The sequence below is a fragment of the Salmo salar genome, chromosome 16 (assembly GCF_965601325.2).
Source record: "Salmo salar chromosome 16, fSalSal1, whole genome shotgun sequence".
Classification (NCBI taxonomy): Eukaryota; Metazoa; Chordata; class Actinopteri; order Salmoniformes; family Salmonidae; genus Salmo; species Salmo salar.
The window spans coordinates 54,315,253-54,339,000 of record NC_138306.1 but is presented as its reverse complement, the minus strand read 5'-3'; the positions used below and the strand labels follow the sequence as shown (position 1 = coordinate 54,339,000).

The 23,748-nt window shown below is 45.6% G+C and overlaps 1 long non-coding RNA gene across 2 annotated transcripts in view; it reads right to left on the bottom strand.

The window, feature by feature from the left end:
• LOC145861118 (uncharacterized) overlaps nucleotides 1-23,266 on the bottom strand; it is a 40,612-nt gene extending 17,346 nt beyond the window's left edge. The window contains exons 1-2 of one of the 2 annotated variants that reach the window (XR_014380925.1): nucleotides 23,097-23,266; nucleotides 6,895-7,035 (exon numbers count right to left, since the gene is read on the bottom strand). This is a non-coding gene — a long non-coding RNA (uncharacterized LOC145861118). The remainder of the gene's footprint in view (nucleotides 1-6,894; nucleotides 7,036-23,096) is intronic. The other variant, XR_014380924.1, reaches the window with a different exon arrangement.
• Between the last annotated feature and the right edge of the window lie 482 nt (nucleotides 23,267-23,748).

The following is a 23,748-nucleotide window of genomic DNA, read 5'->3' as shown; positions in this document are numbered from 1 at the left end:
TAATTCATACAGTCCTTCATTAAAGAGAGGTCCCCTCATTAAATCACTCACACACTGCAATTAGAGGAGGACCAGGAAACACACAACTTTATGACCTTATATAAAAACGTTAGACCAAGCACACATCTCTCTCTCTCTCTCTCTCTCTCTCTCTCCAGAACAAGACTGCATGTGATCAAGACTATAATGAGGGTCTAGCTGTGGGTGATGTCTGCCTGCCTGTCTGTCTGTCTTTAGCAAATGGAAAAAGGCTAACTTTAGTCCTACAGAACAATTTAGGCTAGAGGCTACAGGTCTTGGTAGTTCTTGGTAGGTCTGCAGTCCTAAAATGACACAGAAAGAGCTGAAATGCACTGTTCTCCCAGTTTGAGCCCTCATTCACGGAGACGCCACACTCGAGAGGAAACCACTAGGCCTTGATGAATAAAGACCCGGGGTAGTGTTCATTAGGGCACAGATAATGTTTTAAAATGTCTTGCAACGGAAAACAAAAATGTGCGTTTCTTATTCACCAGACAGCCTTGCATCACAGGGAGCCATAAGAACAGCCAGGTGACATCCTGGCTTTAAAACCACACTCCTATTCATTAGACACTAAACAAAAGAAAAACTTACTGAAACAGAAGGCAACACCTGAACTTGCTCGTTTGTATTTTCTGTTGCAAAAAGTGTTGCTACGTTTCGTCCTAATGAAAAGGACCCAGGGGGAGGTAAAGCAAAGTGGGGTTATTTGCTTGGAAGCCCTTACAGGAGGTTTCCTTGTAAAGAAACAAGGAGGTACCCTCTATATCCCCTTAATCTCTTTCATCACCTCCTGCCTTTAAAATGTGAAAACATGAAGCCTTTGTTGGAGGGCCTAGTAGGATGGAAGAGCAGTCACAGAGTAGTCAAGGGCCTGGGAACCACGGTGGGCCCAGTAGGCCAGGGTCTGGAACTTGGACTGGCGGTAGCAACTGGATGCCAACAGCTTGCAGAAAGGGGGGGGGGACTGTGAAGGGGCTCTTGGAGAATGAAGAGAGAGAGAGAGAGAGAAAGAGAGAGAACACCAATGTAGGTGTGGGTAAGGAGGACTTGTATTTGTTTCCGAGAAGTTTGAAGCTACAGTGTCAAATCTTTTCTACCTCCTACCACCCGGTTTTGAATTCTACCACAGAAGAGCGAAAGAGAGGAGAGGCGAAGAGAAGAAGAGAGGGAAGAAATGACAGCTTTCTGGCATTCTGCATCCTCTTTATATCTCGGCCTAGAATCTTAAGAGCCCCGGTCTGACCACGCTACAGGCTAGCATTTGATTTACTGTAGCTTTTAGCCCGGGAGAGGGAAAGACAGATTGCTCGGAGGTTAAGTGGCAGAGACGTGGGAAGCCTACAACACAATGCAGTAGCTGTTTTTCTCTTTGTGTTCCGTCCTTTTGCTCTGAACCGTTCACACATGCTGTTTTGAACATACAACATTTTTACATTACATTTAAGTCATTTAGCAGACGCTCTTATCCAGAGCGACTTACAGTAGGGAATGCATACTTTTCATACATTTTTTTTCCCGTACCAACCTTGAGAGAGAGTTGTTTTTCTCAGATTGTGTTAAAGGCTAAAAAAAAAAAGATACGGTTCAACAGTTCACACCAGACCTGGGTTTAAATCTGGTTTGAAATAGCTGTGCTTGATGTTTTATTTAACCTTTATTTAGACAGGGAGTCAATGCTGTGACCAAGGTGTCTTTATTTAGACAGGGAGTCAATGCTGAGACCAAGGTCATTTTATTTAGACAGGGAGTCAATGCTGAGACCATGGTGTCTTCATTTAGACAGGGAGTCAATGCTGAGACCAAGGTGTCTTTATTTAGACAGGGAGTCAATGCTGAGACCAAGGTGTCTTTATTTAGACAGGGAGTCAATGCTGAGACCAAGGTCATTTTATTTAGACAGGGAGTCAATGCTGAGACCAAGGTCATTTTATTTAGACAGGGAGTCAATGCTGAGACCAAGGTGTCTTCATTTAGACAGGGAGTCAATGTTGAGACCAAGGTGTCTTCATTTAGACAGGGAGTCAGTGCTGAGACCAAGGTGTCTTTATTTAGACAGGGAGTCAATGCTGAGACCAAGGTGTCTTCATTTAGACAGGGAGTCAATGCTGAGACCAAGGTCATTTTATTTAGACAGGGTGTCAATGCTGAGACCAAGATGTCTTCATTTAGACAGGGAGTCAATGCTGAGACCAAGGTGTCTTCATTTAGACAGGGAGTCAATGCTGAGACCAAGGTGTCTTCATTTAGACAGGAAGTCAATGCTGAGACCAAGGTGTCTTCATTTAGACAGGGAGTCAATGCTGAGACCAAGGTGTCTTCATTTAGACAGGGAGTCAATGCTGAGACCAAGGTCATTTTTATTTAGACAGGGAGTCAATGCTGAGACCAAGGTGTCTTCATTTAGACAGGGAGTCAATGCTGAGACCAAAGTGTCTTCATTTAGACAGGGAGTCAATGCTGAGACCAAGATGTCTTTATTTAGACAGGGAGTCAATGCTGAGACCAAGATGTCTTCATTTAGACAGGGAGTCAATGCTGAGACCATGGTGTCTTCATTTAGACAGGGAGTCAATGCTGAGACCAAGGTCTCTTTATTTAGACAGGGAGTCAATGCTGAGACCAAGGTGTCTTTATTTAGACAGGGAGTCAATGCTGAGACCAAGGTCTCTTTATTTAGACAGAGAGTCATGCTGAGACCAAGGTCTCTTTATTTAGACAGGGAGTCAATGCTGAGACCAAGGTCATTTTATTTAGACAGGGAGTCAATGCTGATACCTTAAAATACACAATAAAATGCACATTCAAATATGTTATACACAAAAATACACAAAAAGCTAAAACACAGTCATAAAAAACAGACACATTCTTTAGTAAAAAGGTCCCCTAACAACCGTCTGAAATGCCCTTGAGGCACCAATTCATCCCATTTTAAAGTGCATTGTAGATCATTCCACACGTAAGGTACAAGGAAATTAAAGGCGGATTTATCTAACTCTAGACGCCAAAGGAGTCCCCCGCCTCGTGTGGTAGGGAGGGCGCCTCGTGTGGTAGGGAGGGCGCCTCGTGTGGTAGGGAGGGCGCCTCGTGTGGTAGGGGGGGCGCCTCGTGTGGTAGGGAGGGCGCCTCGTGTGGTAGGGAGGGCGCCTCGTGTGGTAGGGAGGGCGCCTCGTGTGGTAGGGAGGGCGCCTCGTGTGGTAGGGAGGGCGCCTCGTGTGGTAGGGAGGGCGCCTCGTGTGGTAGGGGCCTCGTGTGGTAGGGAGGGCGCCTCGTGTGGTAGGGAGGGCGCCTCGTGTGGTAGGGAGGGTGCCTCGTGTGGTAGGGAGGGTGCCTCGTGTGGTAGGGAGGGTGCCTCGTGTGGTAGGGAGGGCGCCTCGTGTGGTAGGGAGGGTGCCTCGTGTGGTAGGGAGGGCGCCTCGTGTGGTAGGGAGGGCGCCTCGTGTGGTAGGGAGGGTGCCTCGTGTGGTAGGGAGGGCGCCTCGTGTGGTAGGGAGGGCGCCTCGTGTGGTAGGGGCCTCGTGTGGTAGGGAGGGCGCCTCGTGTGGTAGGGAGGGCGCCTCGTGTGGTAGGGAGGGTGCCTCGTGTGGTAGGGAGGGTGCCTCGTGTGGTAGGGAGGGCGCCTCGTGTGGTAGGGAGGGCGCCTCGTGTGGTAGGGAGGGTGCCTCGTGTGGTAGGGAGGGCGCCTCGTGTGGTAGGGAGGGCGCCTCGTGTGGTAGGGAGGGTGCCTCGTGTGGTAGGGAGGGCGCCTCGTGTGGTAGGGAGGGCGCCTCGTGTGGTAGGGAGGGCGCCTCGTGTGGTAGGGAGGGCGCCTCGTGTGGTAGGGGGCTGTAGTTAAAAGCCCAGAGTAAATCTCTCCTTCACGTGTTAAGAGTTGCTTCACATTAGTATCTTTTTGCTTGACACCAGCTATCAAATTGGGCTCATATTATGATCATATTTTTGGTAACGCCATGAAAATGTCTCAGGCCTTGTAGTCAGTTGGCCCATTTGAAATACTTATTTGAATCATAAGAGCAACCAATATCAGACCATCTTATCTATCCTCCCATGCTATGGTCGTTGTATAGCTAACAATACTTATTCTGTATTCCAGTATTCGGTCGATTGAACCAAGTTGACTTGGATGTGAAGCAAATACTATTTTCTGAAATACCAGGTGGGTGGGATTTTCACTTTTGTGCAATCTGGAAAACTGTCAAATCCCTCTAGGGTCCTACTTCCTCCTCTCTGCCACAGCAAATTAATTCAGACACAGGCCACATTACGGAAGAAAAAAAATGCTTTCACTGATGCATTTAAAAACCATGTTATTTCATCTTTCTCTGACAAAGAACTTCTAAGCCTATTCACAATGATATTGGACTGGATGCTGATAGGGGACAAGTTGCTGAATGATCAGAGAAATTATAGTCAAAGCTTTTCATTTAGAATATTTACAGAAAAATAAGTCCTGAATGCTTTTTAAATGTATTTTTATTTAAGCTTTATTTAACTAGGAATGTCAGTTAAGAACGAATTATTATTTACAATGACAGCCTACCCCGGCCAAACCCTCCCCAAACCCAGACGACTCTGGGCCAATTGTGCGCTGCCCTATGGGACTCCTGATCACGGCCGGTTGTGATACAGACCGGGATTGAACCCAGGCCTGTAGTGACGCCTCTAGCACTGAGATGCAGTACGTTAGGCTGCAATAGACGACAATAAAAACCACAGGGGCCGACCAATTGGATCCTGGTCTGCTTAAGTGTCCAGAGCCCATCATTGTTGGCTCAATAACGCACGTTTTAGTTTGACCATTGTTATCAGGAAATATGCCAAAAGTATGGAAATCAGCTCTTGTGCTGCCGCTCTATAAGGACGGGGAAAGTAGTGATCTCAATAACTATCACCCCATTCCAAGGCTTCCTTGTCTATGATTCTAGAATCCTTGGTAAATGTACAGCTATTTTTCTTTCATTCTGACTAATGTATTTTGAATATAAATCAATCAGGGTTTAGTCCTGGACATAGTACTATTACAACAACCACTACAGTCAGGGTTTAGTCCTGGACATAGTACTATTACAACAACCACTACAGTCAGGGTTTAGTCCTGGACATAGTACTATTACAACAACCACTACAGTCAGGGTTTAGTCCTGGACATAGTACTGTTACAACAACCACTACAGTCAGGGTTTAGTCCTGGACATAGTACTATTACAACAACCACTACAGTCAGGGTTTAGTCCTGGACATAGTACTATTACAACAACCACTACAGTCAGGGTTTAGTCCTGGACATAGTACTATTACAACAACCACTACAGTCAGGGTTTAGTCCTGGACATAGTACTATTACAACAACCACTACAGTCAGGGTTTAGTCCTGGACATAGTACTATTACAACAACCACTACAGTCAGGGTTTAGTCCTGGACATAGTACTATTACAACAACCACTACAGTCAGGGTTTAGTCCTGGACATAGTACTGTTACAACAACCACTACAGTCAGGGTTTAGTCCTGGACATAGTACTATTACAACAACCACTACAGTCAGGGTTTAGTCCTGGACATAGTACTATTACAACAACCACTACAGTCAGGGTTTAGTCCTGGACATAGTACTATTACAACAACCACTACAGTCAGGGTTTAGTCCTGGACATAGTACTATTACAACAACCACTACAGTCAGGGTTTAGTCCTGGACATAGTACTATTACAACAACCACTACAGTCAGGGTTTAGTCCTGGACATAGTACTATTACAACAACCACTACAGTCAGGGTTTAGTCCTGGACATAGTACTATTACAACAACCACTACAGTCAGGGTTTAGTCCTGGACATAGTACTATTACAGCAACCACTACAGTCAGGGTTTAGTCCTGGACATAGTACTATTACAACAACCACTACAGTTGTCAATTAACTTGTCAATGCTTTAGACACTAAATTAAATGTCCTGCTTTGTTTGTGGACTTGTCAAAAGCTTTTGACACAGTTGATCATGCTATTTTATTGAATAAGTTTGTCCTCGATAGACCTGAGCTCTGACACCTGTTCATGGTTTCATGATTATCTTGGTGACAGAACTCAGACCATCGTGATTGATGGTGTTAAGTCTAGAAGTACATAAAGGTGTTCCGCAAGGGTCGACACAAGGACCTGTTCTTTTCACTATTTATATAATTGCTATTGGTCAATCTGTTAAAAATAAAACATTTATATGCGGATGATACTATTATGTACTCAATTCCCCTGACTGCTGACCTGGCCGTGTCAAAACTACAGTCTGATTTAAAACTGGCATTTAATAAATGGCAAAACTAAATATATGTTGTTTTTAAGTTCTGGTAAGATTGTCTCAGAAGGATGACATCTTTACTCATCGGATGGTTCTACAAATCAAAACGAGTCCCTGCAAACAAATATCTTGGTATTTAGATTGACAATGATTAAGCGTTTAAAAAAAAAATACCTTTTTCATTTTTTTACAGAAACAGATCTTGTCTCTCTCTGGTCAACAGGAAGCAGATTGTGCAGTCAACCTATCTACCTGTTCTTGATTATGGAGATACTATTTATCAAAGTGCAGCTGCCTCTATTCTTAAACCCTTGGATGCTGTTTTTCATAGAGCCCTTTGTTTTATCACCGGAGACAGTTGTGTTACTCATCACTGTATTCTTTACCAAAAAGGTTGTCTGGACCTCTTTAAAGTCACGTAGATCACATCATTACACTATTTTTGTTTACAAAGCCCTGCTCCACAAACTTGACTTACCTAACGTCACTGTTAAGATTTTAAATGATAAGTCCCCCTTCCTACTACACCCTCACCTTCCCGACCACACAAGGCTCCGTTTGACCTCAGGGCTCTTACCTCTATCACTCTTTCATGTCACAGCAGTCATCCCTCCCTCCCTCTGGTTCTGCTCAGGGGCTTCTTCCATTCCTTCGCATCACTTGTCTTCATCCTCTCCTTCTCTCTCTCTCTCCATTTTCCTGTCAGCTTTCTGATAGCCTATTGAAATGTAATAGGACAGAGGGAAACCCGATAAATAAATGGTTCCAGCATATGGAGTCATCCTCATCTTCATAAGGCTGGGGGCGGGGAACAGGCTGAAGGGCGGGGAACAGGCTGAGGGTGGGGACTGGCTGAGGGAGGGGAACAGGCTGAAGGAAGGGAACAGGCTAAGGGCGGGGAACAGGCTGAAGGGCGGGGAACAGGCTGAGGGCAGGGACTGGCTGAGGGAGGGGAACAGGCTGAGGGAAGGGAACAGGCTGAAGGGCAGGGAACAGGCTGAAGGGCGGGGAACAGGCTGAAGGGCGGGGAACAGGCTGAGGGAAGGGAACAGGCTGAAGGGCGGGGAACAGGCTGAGGGCAGGGACTGGCAGAGGGAGGGGAACAGGCTGAGGGAAGGGAACAGGCTGAGGGCGGGGAACAGGCTGAAGGGCGGGGAACAGGCTGAAGGGCAGGGAACAGGCTGAAGGGCGGGGAACAGGCTGAGGGCGGGGAACAGGCTGAGGGCGGGGAACAGGCTGAAGGGCAGGGAACAGGCTGAAGGGCGGGGAACAGGCTGAGGGCGGGGAACAGGCTGAAGGGCGGGGAACAGGCTGAGGGGCGGGGAACAGGCTGAGGGGCGGGGAACAGGCTGGGGGCGGGGAACAGGCTGAGGGCGGGGAACAGGCTGAGGGCGGGGAACAGGCGGGGAACAGGCTGAGGGCGGGGAACAGGCTGAGGGCAGAGAACATTCCATTAAAAACTACATTTGTCTAGAGAGACGTGCCCAGGTTGTTGGATCCCAATCATTTCATTAGTGATTTGATTATCTTCCAAAATGGCTACAACAAAGATATAAAATATTAAGGGGGAGAAAAGAATCCTGGGAAATAATACCAGGGTGGATGAGAGCAGATATTTCTAATGCATGGGGCAAGATGGTGTCCAAAAGCTTCAATGCATTCAGTAGTTAAAAAAGGTGAGCAAAGCAGCGAAGCCAGAATAATGTACTGTGTTTTGGGCTGAACAGCAGCCACATACTGCAGGGAGATAACTTGTGTGGAGAGTGAAGGGGTCAGCTAGAGGGGAATCCACTGCTGTTATAAGTGTACTCATGAAATTGCTAACAGCTGTGCTCCTATTCAGAACCCCCCCCCCCCCCCCCCCCCCACCCCCGGCCTTTTTTTTTTGAACATACAGCTGCACAGATAGAGGGTTAAGCAAATATTACACAATGACCAATAAAATACAGCAGACCTTCTACTCCTCGCACCTCGCTTCGGGAAACATGGGCAAGAGAACCCTACTGTGTGTGTGTGTGTGTGTGTGTGTGTGTGTGTGTGTGTGTGTGTGTGTGTGTGTGTGTCAGTGAACTCACTGCTTGTGCTCTTTGTCTGTCTCAATATACCCCCTTTTAATATTTTATTCTCTATTCTCTGCACCCTCCCATCACCCACCCTCCCTCCTCTCCCGCACCGCCTGCCCCCGCCGACCCTCCCCAAAAACCTTGGGGAGGCAATGACAGTGCTCCTTTGTTCGCCCTCCTCCCCTCTCGCCCCGTCGCTCTCTCACTCCCTCTGTGCCCACGTCGGTTGTGAGGGGAGGCATGCCTGGACAGGCGCAGGGAGGGAGGGAGAGCCAAGAGAAGGGTGAGGAGGGGAGGGGGGTCTCTCTCTCTCTCTCTCTCTCATTCCTCCACCTTTCTGTCAACTCGGCAATACCAGAGTGGGCTTGGGAGAGGGGGTCAGCAGTAAGGTCTGACCTCTGAACTAACCACTACAGGAGGTCAGCCACACCCCATAGCTGGGGCCTATATAAGGACTTTATATCAGAACATAAACAAAACTCCAGACTAAAACACTGGGGAGAGACGAAACAGACTTAGAGGCTCTGTGGCTTCACAAGAACAACGAGAAAAGGTTTTATTTCTGCGGTCGTTTGGAAATAAAACAACATTCCAGACTACAGTAATAACGTGCCATGGTAATGTGCAGGCCTCGGGTTATGTGTTTTTTTGGGGTGGTGGGGGGAAGAGTACACATCTTCTTTAAAGCAAAGAAACATGCAGTCTGTTCATTATGGTCAGAGAGACAGTTTTCTGAGCTGCTCCTTTAGCAAACCCATTCCCAAATAGTGGGCATAGAAACAGAATGACTAGAATGGACCTTCTGTAATTATATTTCTATGCTATATGTTGCCTGCAGTACTGTAGGTGCCTGGTGGTAATCAGGGAGCCTCCCTGCTAAGAACAGCTCATTTTCCCCAACCCATACTTTAAAGACGCCTAGCCTCCCAGGCAAATCGGATCATTAACCTCAGCTAATCTACAAACATTATGTTTAGAAAAAACGTCTTCCCAGGCTTAAACTCTGTGCACAGCCAAAGCGCCTTGCTTATTCATTTGGAGGGTGCAAGACTGACAGTGTGTATGTGTGTGTGTGTGTGTGTGTGTGTGTGTGTGTGTGTGTGTGTGTGTGTGTGTGAGATGGAGTGTACACATGAGAGCGTGTGCGTGCGTGTGAGTGAGACTGTGCATTTCTGTGTGCTACATGATTGCTAAAAAATCTTTTTTTTAAACTCTGAGCAGCCTTGATGGTGTCTGTTGTCTCTCCTGCCAAGACAAGCCCCTGCTGGGATCTCAATCAATAGGACCGATGAAGACACCCGGCTCCCGTCGTGCCATGAGGGAAAACGTTAGTCTGTGTTTGAGACGGGCTGTCAATCCCCAAGGGTAGAGGGGGACAGATATGCAAAGAGTTCCCTACATGTGCAAAGATAATCTGAACGTCACCCCACTGATTCTATGATTCGCATAAGAGCTTATGTATCTCTGACAACCTAGCTTATGTATCTCTGAAAACCTAGCTTATGTATCTCTGACAACCTAGCTTATGCATCTCTGAAAACCTAGCTTATATATATATATGTATATATATATATATATATATCTCTGAAAACCTAGCTTATATATCTATCTCTGAAAACCTAGCTTATATATCTATCTCTGAAAACCTAGCTTATATATCTTGAATGTGGAGATAAAAATGCACTGGCTCTAAAAACAGGGATCCGTATCCGAAATGGTTTCTTATTCATTTGGGGATGAAATCGATTCTGGATGTGAATAATACAAATGAGAAAATGCAAATTCACTCTGAGTGCAATAAACATGGTTCTATCCTATTGTACTATTCTGAAAGTCCTCATCTTCCTTCAATGTAACAAACATGAACCCGCAATAAAAATGAACACATTTATGTCGTTTTATGGATTTTTCCTTCTCTCTTTTAAAACGTGAATCCAGAAAAATTCATTAATAACTAAATATACAGTACTTCAATGCTTGTACGACCTGCTAGTTGAAGGCAATACGGTGGAAGCTACCCCAGTGCACTGCTGACGACTGTTCTCAGATCTGAAGGGTCTGGATAGACAACAGTTAGGGTAGGGCAGGGCTTGGCAGCAAATTGAGACTGCTCGGTTTGTCATATCTTGCTCTTTATAGGCCCACACCACATCTCTGACAGAGATGAGTGATCAAGACTCCAGCCAAAGTGTACACAGGTGATTAGGAGGCGTCCCACGTGAACATCTGCGAATCAAACTGTCAATCTCAGAACAGGGAGGTTTTTGTGTGAAGGGGAAGTAGCTTCGGGTTCTCCTGACTTAACTGCCACGTTGGTCCGAGAACCTAGAAGCGTCCGGAAGCGATTCTGCGACTGTCATATTTACTAATCTCTGTGGTTAGAAGGAATGCCTTTGGGGAGCTTGGTTTAGCCAAGCATTATAATGTGAGATGTCAGCTTGAAAAGATGACTTGTGTTTCCCTTCGAATTATTTGAAACTTTCTCAAAAAACCCTTGACAACTTCAGTAATATATAGACACAATATGTTATTTATAACATTATAAATGTTTCTTGCATTTGGTTAAGCAGTATCATTCAGTCCAGAGGGTAGACTACGGCCCAGTGGGTAGACTACGGCCCAGAGGGTAGACTACGGCCCAGAGGGTAGACTACGGCCCAGTGGGTAGACTACGGCCCAGTGGGTAGACTACTAGGAAGATTTTGTCATGTCAACCATAGAATGCATGTCATTTCCTGGTATTCCAACTTCCAGATGAAATCGACACAACAGCTCAGATACCAATTCTACAACAATAACCTTTTAAAACGTTATCCACCCGTGGAAGTTGGGGACTTTTAACTGTGCATGTTTAAAATGCTTTATAATATAATTGGTCACGTGTATCAATGTGTACAATGTTCTTTTAGTTGGTAATATCTTGCAATAGAAAGTCACTTTCTTTCAAACTTGAGGGTTCCCTATTCCTCTACTAAACATGAGCCAATAGCAGCAGCATCATCATCATCATTCTCCTAACTATCATATTTACCAAAGAGATCATCAATAAACATTTAAGAGGTGAGAATAAACTACCCAACATAGACCCTCGAGTGTTTCCAGCACCATATCTCAAAGGTTAATAGACGTGTCAATTCCCAAGCTGAGATGCCCTGACAGACCCCCCCCCCCCCACTCAACGCTCCTAATCAGCCTCCACAACCCTTCAGAGACCCCCCCAGCCAACTCCAGACACAGAGGGGCATTTATGAGGGGGACACTAACCAAATGAACGTCCTCTTGGGAGCTATAGTTTAATGGTCCGTCCTCTCCTCTCTAAATTGAACAAGCTGCCGTACTCACACAAAAGGCAATACGGATCTCTCTACCGTAAAAGACAGGCACGTTTCCATTACACTGCATCGCCAAGTACTATACAGCTGTGTAGAATGGAGCCCATGGAGGTATCATCCCATCACACCGTCTGCAATTAAAAGGGAGGGAGACCCTGTAAGGTGGGATGCCCAGATGAACGTTTCTCATCACGAGTGTGACAGAAGTCCCACTGAGGATCCCCACTTCATTATGCTTAATGGCTCCTCTTAATGGCTGATGAAATAATTCTTCTGTGACCACAGTATCCCGTTCAAAACGGTGAGGGTTTGACAGAGGGCGGGGTGAAGTGAAAATGTGTTGGATTTCAGGTGATAAAACAATGGCTGAAAGCAGTGCACTATAGAACGTCTTCCCCCATGGGTGTGACGTAGAATGTCTTCCCCCATAGGTGTGATGTAGAATGTCTGTAGAATGTCTTCCCCCATAGGTGTGACGTAGAATGTCTTCCCCCATAGGTGTGATGTAGAATTTCTGTGGAATGTCTTCCCCCATAGGTGTGATGTAGAATGTCTTCCCCCATGGGTGTGACGTAGAATGTCTTCCCCCATAGGTGTGATGTAGAATGTCTTCCCCCATAGGTGTGATGTAGAATGTCTTCCCCCATGGGTGTGATGTAGAATGTCTTCCCCCATGGGTGTGACGTAGAATGTCTTCCCCCATAGGTGTGATGTAGAATGTCTTCCCCCATGGGTGTGACGTAGAATGTCTTCCCCCATAGGTGTGATGTAGAATGTCTTCCCCCATGGGTGTGATGTAGAATGCATTTCCCATTTTCGGGATGGACATCAGAAAGTGTGGAGCTCACCTCTCTTCCGGACTCTTCTCTTGTCCTCACCATTCCACGCTTCTCCCACATTCCTTCTTTCCTTTCTTCTGTGTGTGGTAGTGTTTTCTTTCAAAAACCCTGCTATGTTTCTTAGGACAAGGCAGGGAGGAGTTGAACATGGTTCCAGTGTAGGTATCGCCCAGCACTACAGCGAATGGTGACGAAGTCATGTCTCTTTTTGCTGCAGGAGATCAAGTCAACTGTGAATTCCATCTTTCAAGGTTGAATTTCAACTACAGTCAACTACAGTAATGGTTTCATCTTTATCACTTAAAGGCGATACATGCTCCATTTTATAGAAAATAAGCTTTAGCTGACAGACCGGCGACCTTTGTAGAATTTACAGTCGTTTGAAAAAGAGAGAGGAAGTCGAGTGGCCATGTTCATCATTTACCTGGAAAGCGTTCAGCTGAAAAATGACTAACCCGGCTTTGTCCTTACCCACCATTTAAATCATGTTCCTCAGTGGCTGTTCAGCTTTGATAGAGCCACCCGACAGGACAAATACCGGTCTCATATGAAATTGTGCAAATTATTTTCTTTCATCTCGGATCCTAGCGTCATTGTTCCATTCCCCCCACCCCACTCCCCCCCCGCGGGGTGCTAATCTGAGACAAACACTCGAAGACTCTGACACGTTGTCAAATCCCAAACTATCTAACCACAGACAGGAGACGGGGAGAGGGGCTATCTAACCAGGAGACGGGGCTATCTAACCAGGAGACGGGGAGAGGGGCTATCTAACCAGGAGACGGGGAGAGGGGCTATCTAACCAGGAGACGGGGCTATCTAACCAGGAGACGGGGAGAGGGGCTATCTAACCAGGAGACGGGGAGAGGGGCTATCTAACCAGGAGACGGGGAGAGGGGCTATCTAACCAGGAGACGGGGAGAGGGGCTATCTAACCAGGAGACGGGGAGAGGGGCTATCTAACCAGAGACGGGGAGAGGGGCTATCTAACCAGAGACGGGGAGAGGGGCTATCTAACCAGAGAAGGGATGTACACAGTGGGGCCTTATTCTGTAGGCCTATCAGCATTTGGTTTGCCAGTCTCCAACATCCAATCTTCTAATACTCTGTGCCGGTCGGAAGGATATCTGTCAGATAGTGCTGCCCCAAGGCCTCAGAGGCCCTTTCTCCAAGGCCTCGGCTGTGTAATCGGATTCCAGCAGAAGGGGAGTAATACTGGCCATGCCAACAGCCCTCTGCTCCACTCTCCCCTTACTGACCACCGCCAAGCTTCACCTCATCTTTCTACACGCTGGGAATGGCAGGAAGTATCTGAGCTCCAAGATGAGGGAGGACACATGAGTGGACTGGACGCTAATCCTTTCTCTCTCTGTGATAAATGTCATTGACCGGTTCCTTTTCAGATTGCTCAAGGATAAGCAGACCCCTCCCTTTGGAAAGACAGACCCCTCCTTTTGGAAAGGTTTTGCTGTAAGTGCTGCCTTCACCAAGATCAACGGCACATGCCGTCGACTGGCCAGTTCAATCCCAGCAACATGCCGTCGACTGGCCAGTTCAATCCCAGCAACCTGCCGTCGACTGGCCAGTTCAATCCCAGCAACCTGCCGTCGACTGGCCAGTTCAATCCCAGCAACATGCCGTCGACTGGCCAGTTCAATCCCAGCAACCTGCCGTCGACTGGCCAGTTCAATCCCAGCAACCTGCCGTCGACTGGCCAGTTCAATCCCAGCAACCTGCCGTCGACTGGCCAGTTCAATCCCAGCAACCTGCCGTCGACTGGCCAGTTCAATCCCAGCAACATGCCGTCGACTGGCCAGTTCAATCCCAGCAACATGCCGTCGACTGGCCAGTTCAATCCCAGCAACATGCCGTCGACTGGCCAGTTCAATCCCAGCAACATGCCGTCGACTGGCCAGTTCAATCCCAGCAACCTGCCGTCGACTGGCCAGTTCAATCCCAGCAACATGCCGTCGACTGGCCAGTTCAATCCCAGCAACATGCCGTCGACTGGCCAGTTCAATCCCAGCAACATGCCGTCGACTGGCCAGTTCAATCCCAGCAACATGCCGTCGACTGGCCAGTTCAATCCCAGCAACATGGTGCAAAATCATTTATCAAAACAGTTCCCCTTAATGAGGCCAAAAGTCCGATTGATTTCTCATGGAGATCAGTCTGTGGAGAAATTATACATTCCTCCTTGTCAACTCCCAAATCTATATGAAATAGGGCAGAGCATTTGTCTAGCCGCTCCATCCAGATGGCAGGGGAACAGATGTAATTTAGTTCATTAACCTAACAGCACTTAACCACTGGGCCATGTACTCTAGATGGTTCAGTCCATCAGAGATGAACCACTGGGCCATGTACTCTAGATGGTTCAGTCCATCAGAGATGACCCACTGGGCCATGTACTCTAGATGGTTCAGTCCATCAGAGATGACCCACTGGGCCATGTACTCTAGATGGTTCAGTCCATCAGAGATGAACCACTGGGCCATGTACTCTAGATGGTTCAGTCCATCAGAGATGAACCACTGGGCCATGTACTCTAGATGGTTCAGTCCATCAGAGATGAACCACTGGGCCATGTACTCTAGATGGTTCAGTCCATCAGAGATGAACCACTGGGCCATGTACTCTAGATGGTTCAGTCCATCAGAGATGACCCACTGGGCCATGTACTCTAGATGGTTCAGTCCATCAGAGATGACCCACTGGGCCATGTACTCTAGATGGTTCAGTCCATCAGAGATGACCCACTGGGCCATGTACTCTAGATGGTTCAGTCCATCAGAGATGACCCACTGGGCCATGTACTCTAGATGGTTCAGTCCATCAGAGATGACCCACTGGGCCATGTACTCTAGATGGTTCAGTCCATCAGAGATGACCCACTGGGCCATGTACTCTAGATGGTTCAGTCCATCAGAGATGACCCACTGGGCCATGTACTCTAGATGGTTCAGTCCATCAGAGATGAACCACTGGGCCATGTACTCTAGATGGTTCAGTCCATCAGAGATGAACCACTGGGCCATGTACTCTAGATGGTTCAGTCCATCAGAGATGACCCACTGGGCCATGTACTCTAGATGGTTCAGTCCATCAGAGATGACCCACTGGGCCATGTACTCTAGATGGTTCAGTCCATCAGAGATGACCCACTGGGCCATGTACTCTAGATGGTTCAGTCCATCAGAGATGACCCACTGGGCCATGTACTCTAGATGGTTCAGTCCATCAGAGATGAACCACTGGGCCATGTACTCTAGATGGTTCAGTCCATCAGAGATGACCCACTGGGCCATGTACTCTAGATGGTTCAGTCCATCAGAGATGACCCACTGGGCCATGTACTCTAGATGGTTCAGTCCATCAGAGATGACCCACTGGGCCATGTACTCTAGATGGTTCAGTCCATCAGAGATTTCGTTTTTTTATTATTATAGCATCAGGAAACCTTAACTACTGTCAAGTGTGCTCCCTCTCCGGCCTCTAGGTCACCAGGCTGCTTGTTAGGGAGCACACCTGTCACCATGGTTACGCGCATAATGACACTCAGCTGGACTCCATCACGTCCTTGATTACCTGCTCTTTATATGTCACTCCCTTTGGTTTCTTCCCCAGTCGTCATTGTTCCTGCGTCATGTTGCTACTGCTACTCTCTATGCATATATGATGAACAGTCACTTTAACCATATCTACATTTACATACCATCTCAATCAGCCTGACTAACTGGTGTTTGTATATAGCCTTGCTACTGTTATAGCCTCACTACTGTATATAGCCTCGCTACTGTATATAGCCTCGCTACTGTTATAGCCTCACTACTGTATATAGCCTCGCTACTGTATATAGCCTCGCTAGTCTTTTTACTGTTGTTTTATTTCTTTACTTGCCTATTGTTCACCTAATACCTTTTTTTGCACTATTGGTTAGAGCCTGTAAATAAGCATTTCACTGTAAGGTCTACACCTGTTGTATTCGGCACACGTGACAAATATACTTTGATTTGATGTAGGTGCGCTGTTTGTGTTTCTTGTTTTGTTCATTTATTTATTACATTTATTCACTCCCTGAACTTGCTTCCCGACTCTCAGCGTACTCATTACAACTATGGCCAGGGGCTCATTTCCTCTGGCGTTATCAAACCGTGTAATAATTATGACAAGCCTCTGACTTTATGATCTTGTGATTATTACACCATGTCATACCATCTCAGTTTTTCTTCATTATTTGAATATAGGGGCCTATGGGGTGGGGTTTAGGCAACCCACTGAAAGAAGAGAATACAGGAGAAATCACCACCCCTTCCTGTTTAGAACCCTCACCCCGAGCCAATACAATCCATACAAAGACCTTCCTGTTTAGAACCCTCACCCCGAGCCAATACAATGACACTAAGACCTTCCTGTTTAGAACCCTCACCCCGAGCCAATACAATGACACAAAGACCTTCCTGTTTAGAACCCTCACCCCGAGCCAATACAATGACACTAAGACCTTCCTGTTTAGAACACTCACCCCGAGCCAATACAATGATACAAAGACCTTCCTGTTTAGAACACTCACCCCGAGCCAATACAATGACACTAAGACCTTCCTGTTTAGAACCCTCACCCCGAGCCAATACAATGATACAAAGACCTTCCTGTTTAGAACACTCACCCCGAGCCAATACAATGACACTAAGACCTTCCTGTTTAGAACCCTCACCCCAAGCCAATACAATGACACAAAGACCTTCCTGTTTAGAACCCTCACCCCGAGCCAATACAATGATACAAAGACCTTCCTGCTTAGAACCCTCACCCCGAGCCAATACAATGATACTAAGACCTTCCTGTTTAGAACACTCACCCCGAGCCAATACAATGATACAAAGACCTTCCTGTTTAGAACACTCACCCCAAGCCAATACAATGACACAAAGACCTTCCTGTTTAGAACCCTCACCCCGAGCCAATACAATGATACAAAGACCTTCCTGCTTAGAACCCTCACCCCGAGCCAATACAATGATACTAAGACCTTCCTGTTTAGAACACTCACCCCGAGCCAATACAATGATACAAAGACCTTCCTGTTTAGAACCCTCACCCCAAGCCAATACAATGACACAAAGACCTTCCTGTTTAGAACCCTCACCCCGAGCCAATACAATGATACAAAGACCTTCCTGCTTAGAACCCTCACCCCGAGCCAATACAATGATACTAAGACCTTCCTGTTTAGAACACTCACCCCGAGCCAATACAATGACACTAAGACCTTCCTGTTTAGAACCCTCACCCCGAGCCAATACAATGACACAAAGACCTTCCTGCTTAGAACCCTCACCCCGAGCCAATACAATGACCTTCCTGTTTAGAACCCTCACCCCAAGCCAATACAATCCATACAAAGACCTTCCTGTTTAGAACCCTCACCCCGAGCCAATACAATGACACTAAGACCTTCCTGTTTAGAACACTCACCCCGAGCCAATACAATGATACAAAGAGGAGAAAAGACATGTGAAAAGGATCTGTGTGTTCACACAGCGTTTCCCCCAGGTTCTCCAGTGTGTGTGAGCTCAGGCGGAGAGAGGGCTTGCACCTGGAGCAGGGAGGAGCATGCAAGGTCAGGGTCTCCTCACGGGGCTAAAACGGGACTTGTTCGCTCTCCTGAGGTCGTCAGACAATCCCTGCGGTGGCGTCGCACAATATGGGCCTTTTTTCCCCCTCTCCTGTTCCCCCTCTCCTTCTTCTCTTTCTTTTGGAGAAGCGCAGTAATCCATAGCACACGCAACAACCGGCAACTCAATTATCCTCATAATTGAATGAATCCTCCATTTACAGTGACCCCAGGTCTCCAAGAATGTCTCAGGGGGAGTCTGGATATGCAAAAAAATATTTTCCAATTCACACAAATATAAAACACACTTGTACATTTGTGAATTAGGACAAATATAAGCACCCACCTACTTATTGTTTTGTTATTACATTCCTGACCGTGACATCGCTCTTTCATATGTAAATCTGACATCAAAAATCCTAAAGTGTTGCTTTGTGATTGTCCAGCATAGGTGTTATATTATCATGCAATAAATATAACAATTTATTTCAGTACAGACTTATAGACTGGATACAAAATACATAAAAACGTTTCATATAATTCTCAATAACCATTGGCAAACAGTGATTCGCATAAGCAAATATTACTACTATTTTACGACCTACCCCTAATGCAGTGTGGTTTTGTGTTAAGATGAATGCGGAATGAAAAGGTAAGGTGCAACACAAACTCCAGTGCAACATCAATTTCCAAAGGAAACAAAAAATCCCTACTCATTACAATTTAGCTAAATTCAACCAAAATAATTCAAATAAACTGAACATCTAGACTAATAGGGCAAATAGGAGATGCATAGTGTGTAACCTGTACAGTGTGTTGTGAAACAGAAATGTGTTTTTTTTGTATATCCCACTCCCCCGAGACACCCTAGGAGAGCGGGGTCACGGCCAGGGATCAGCCATTATCAACAGCGACCCTGGAACAATTAGGGGTAAGTGTCTTGCTCAAGGGCAGATCCACAGATATATATATATAATTTTTTTTTTATCTAGTCGGCTCGGGGATTCGAACTACGTTTTGGTTACTGGCCCAACGCTAACCGCTAGGCTATCTGCTGCCCTATCTTTTAGAGCAAATCAATGTTCTTAAAAAAAATGTAAACAAATAATAAATACAAAAAAAAATATATAATAATTCGGAGAGGTAGAATGGAGGCTTGCATTTTGACTCAAAAAGTGATCCAATCAAATGTTTTATTTGTCACATGCGCTGAACACAACAGGTTTCACCTTACAGTGAAATGCTAACTTACAAGCCCTTAACCAACAATGCAGTTTTAAGAAAAATAAGTGTTAAGTAAAAAAAATAGATAAGTAAAAAATGGAAAATAAAAGTTACAAATAATTAAAGAGCATCAGTAAAATAACAATAGCGAGGCTATATACAGTGGGTACCGGTACAGAGTCAATGTGGAGGCTATATACAGGGGGTACCGGTACAGAGTCAATGTGGAGGCTATATACAGGGGTTACTGGTACATAGTCAATGTGGAGGCTATATACAGGGGTTACTGGTACAGAGTCAATGTGGAGGCTATATACAGGGGTTACTGGTACAGAGTCAATGTGGAGGCTATATACAGGGGTTACTGGTACAGAGTCAGTGTGGAGGCTATATACAGGGTGTTACGGTACAGAGTCAATTTGGAGGCTATATACAGGGGTTACTGGTACAGAGTCAATGTGGAGGCTATATACAGGGGTTACTGGTACAGAGTCAATGTGGAGGCTATATACAGGGGTTACTGGTACAGAGTCAATGTGGAGGCTATATACAGGGGGTACTGGTACAGAGTCAATGTGGAGGCTATATACAGGGGGTACTGGTACAGAGTCAGTGTGGAGGCTATATACAGGGGGCACTGGTACAGAGTCAGTGTGGAGGCTATATACAGGGGTTACTGGTACAGAGTCAATGTGTGGGGGATACAGGTTAGTCGAGGTAATATGTACATATAGGTAAAGTTAAAGTGACTATGCATAGATAATAAACAGAGAGTAGCAGCAGTGTAAAAAAGAGGGGGGGGGGGGCAATGCAAATAGTCTGGGTAGCCCAGGTCTTGACTTAGAAAAGGTTGGTGACCACTGATAAGGGCTAGGGTTCCATTTGGGATTTAGCCGAGGACAGATCTAGTAGTGTCCTTAAAGCCTCAGCCTAGGACAGATCTAGGAGTGTCCTTAATTCCTCAGCCGAGGACAGATCTAGGAGTGTCCTTAATGCCTCAGCCTAGGACAGATCTAGGAGTGTCCTTAATTCCTCAGCTGAGGACAGATCTAGGAGTGTCCTTAATGCCTCAGCCGAGGACAGATCTAGGAGTGTCCTTAATGCCATGACACTCAAAGTAGGCCTGAGAAAAACAGATTGTTCTCATTTCCAGCTGCCCTCATATTTTCCATAGCCTATCACACATGTTCCTTACTTTGTAGGCTAGGGGATTATTCTTTCAAGAGAGAGAGAGAGAGATCCATTTCCTGTACATTATACATACTCGTAAAACATATGCAAAAGGTTTGAATATGGAATTTAAAAGCTTGGTTGCAAGAAAGTAAAATCAATCATATAAGTCTTAATTTGATCAAAGTAAGATTTGAATCTTGTTTCAAACATAGAACACAGTGGCCACCCAGAAATGTTAGGGGGAAAATTCCATGACGTGGAATGCTGTAGGTCTATTTTTTATTCCACCTGATTGTAGAATGAGCATTTTGTGAGTGTCATACACAGACCACTCAAATCAGCCATTTTGTGAGTGTCATACACAGACCACTCAAATCAGCCATTTTGTGAGTGTCACACTCAGACCATTCAAACCAGTCATTTTCCATAAAGCTTGCCTATCATTCAGCATTCCTCAGACGACAGATCAACGAAGGCATTCTAAGGCAACGCGAGAAGAAAGACTTGTGACCACAAGAGGGATTTTTGTTTTTCTCCTATAACAGATAAAGGCTTGTCGTTATGAGATTAAAGCAGGCTAAATTGAAGTTGTGGGAAAAGTCCATATTTTAGGCTTCACAAAAGCTCCTTTCATCCAAAGACAATTTTTCCATTGAAGGGTTTTCATTAACTGGCAAGTCCTAATGAGAGCTTGGTAAGTCAGCCATTTGTTTACTCATTAGAAACCTCTATACCCCTTAGCGTTCAGCCCCAGGTGATAGACATTCACTTATAGCAGTGAGTGTGGCCAAACGTTTAGAAAATGACACCGTCTTCAAAGGCCTGAGCATAACCACCAATGTAATACTGAAACAGGGGCAGGTTCCAATTAAAACAAAATGATCAATTTACGCATGCAAGAGCATGAGGTGCAAAGGTAAATAATGCCTATATGCCGTAGAATGAGACAGAATGTGCAGGCTAATGATCCAAGTCAGTAAAAAAAAAAAAAAAATCCAGCTTTCAAAATCAGCCATACTGTGTGTGAATAAGCCCTCAACTCTGTTTGCATTAAAACCCCTAGGTGCTGTTTAACTATGTTTCACAGCCTTGCTAAAATAGTATGGTAGAAAACACATATAGACACACACATGTTCTTAACAGGAACAGTGCGGTCTTTCATGTTTTCTTACTCCTCTCTCTTTCTGTGTGTGTGTCTCCGTCCCCTGCCATATACAGCGGCAGCGGAACTGGCCACCCGCAAACATAGCGTGCTGGCTCCTTGATTGTGGATGGAGGAAGGAGACAGACAGGCAAACAGACAGGCAGGCAAACAGGGAAACAGACAGGCAAACAGACAGGCAGGCAAACACAGGCAGGCAGACAGAGGCAGCAGTAGGGGGGGGGACACATAAAACAACTGGCTGATCTCCAGACTGACTGGAACACTATCTTTCAGGTGTCTGGGGCGGCAGTTGGCGGCAGTTGGGTGAGGTGTACATAACAGAGGAGCCAGACAGAGAAGAAGGAGCCTACCAGCTGCAAGCAGGGAGGGAAGCAATGAGGTTATAAACATTTGATCAGGCATCTTCCACTGGAGTGACTTTCTGTGTTGGGTTGTTTTTCTCTCATTCACCCAATTTCTTTTCCCCAGAGAATGGGACAAACACATTTTATGGATCTAGTTAAAACCATCTGAAGCTTTTCAAAACATCAAATTTCCCGTTCTTTTATGAGATCCTTAATTTCTCGATTTCAGAGCATTTTTATTGAGACTCAAAATATATATATTTTTCTTCTTCTCCCTTCTGTGTTGAAATCAATCACAGGGTTAATAGAACGATATAACCTCATATAGCGTGTCTTGTCAAATTGATTGGAATGTGATCCCTCTCAAGCAAAGGCACGTTTGGTAGTGAGACAGAGAGAACACTTGTAGGCTAGCCAATACTGCTGACTTCAGTCTTCGTATAACTGAGATTAAAGATCTCAACATTTAAGTGTAGTTTGTATCAGAATATTTGGCATGGAAATGGAAAATAAAATTGGAGAATGATTCACCCTTTCTCCCATCCCTGTTGCTGAGCTTTGCGCCTCAGGTGCTCCATGTCCTCCTGTTGGAAACTTGGGTTATTTGCCCTCACTCAGCCATGTCGCCCGGTTGGACAGCCCTGTACGGACTTTTAGGGTCAGCGTGTTCGGCGGGCTTTTATTTAGGCTGTCATGCACTAACATATATCCAGTCAAAAACAGAGCAGTTAGGCACCTTTTACCGACTGTTTATAACAAAAACCACGGGGGAGGTAGGGTACGCCTATAGGCGTCAACCTCAAAGTATACGGATGAATAATACAATTTTATAAATAAAATACATGTATTTTAGAAATGACAAAATTGTTCTCTCAACGTGCAAACACAGGACGTGGGTTGCAAGGTGTGAAGAGCAAAAAACAGAAATGGCTCAACTTTTTTAAACAAGACATGGAATGAGTCACCATCGATAGGCGCGCATCATCAAAAATAAATCTGAGTGAAGTAATAAAAACACTTACGGAGGGTTCATTTTAGTATCTGAAGACGATTCATAGTATCGTACGGCTCAAGAATTTCCGCTGCCAACAGTCAGTCCATTCGAAAATGTGTCCGGTCCCTTGAAAACTTGTCTTGATATCTAATATAATTGTTGCGCTGTCGTTGACGTCCTACCGCGCCGGACTCGGTTCTTCAGTGACGCTAGAATCCCGCGATTGAACGCTGTGTGGAGAGACGCGAGAGGAATCTGTCATGTGAGCTATGAGGAGTCACGCCATTGGCCAGTAGGAAAGCAGACATTGATAAGGCTGGTCTTTGTTCCGTTGGACGAGCACGGGAACGGACGAGCACGGGAACGGACGGAGAGAGGCGCCTCCTCAGCGAGGGTGATCTGTGTCAAAGAATGTGTGTTTGGTGAGCGGTGTCCACAATTTCCAGCAAAAACGAACAGTAACACATTTGTGAAGTCATTTTGGTTTTGTGGTCAGGAATAACAAATACAAGTCTAATAACAAATACAAGTATAATAACAAAGTATAATATTCATAATTTAATGAAAGAGGTCTAGAGAAAGCTATACGCAAGACAGTTTTATAGAAATTATTGACAAAATTGATAAAGATGAGCAATAATGACTGTTTAAAATAAATTATTCAAATTCTGAGCTATATT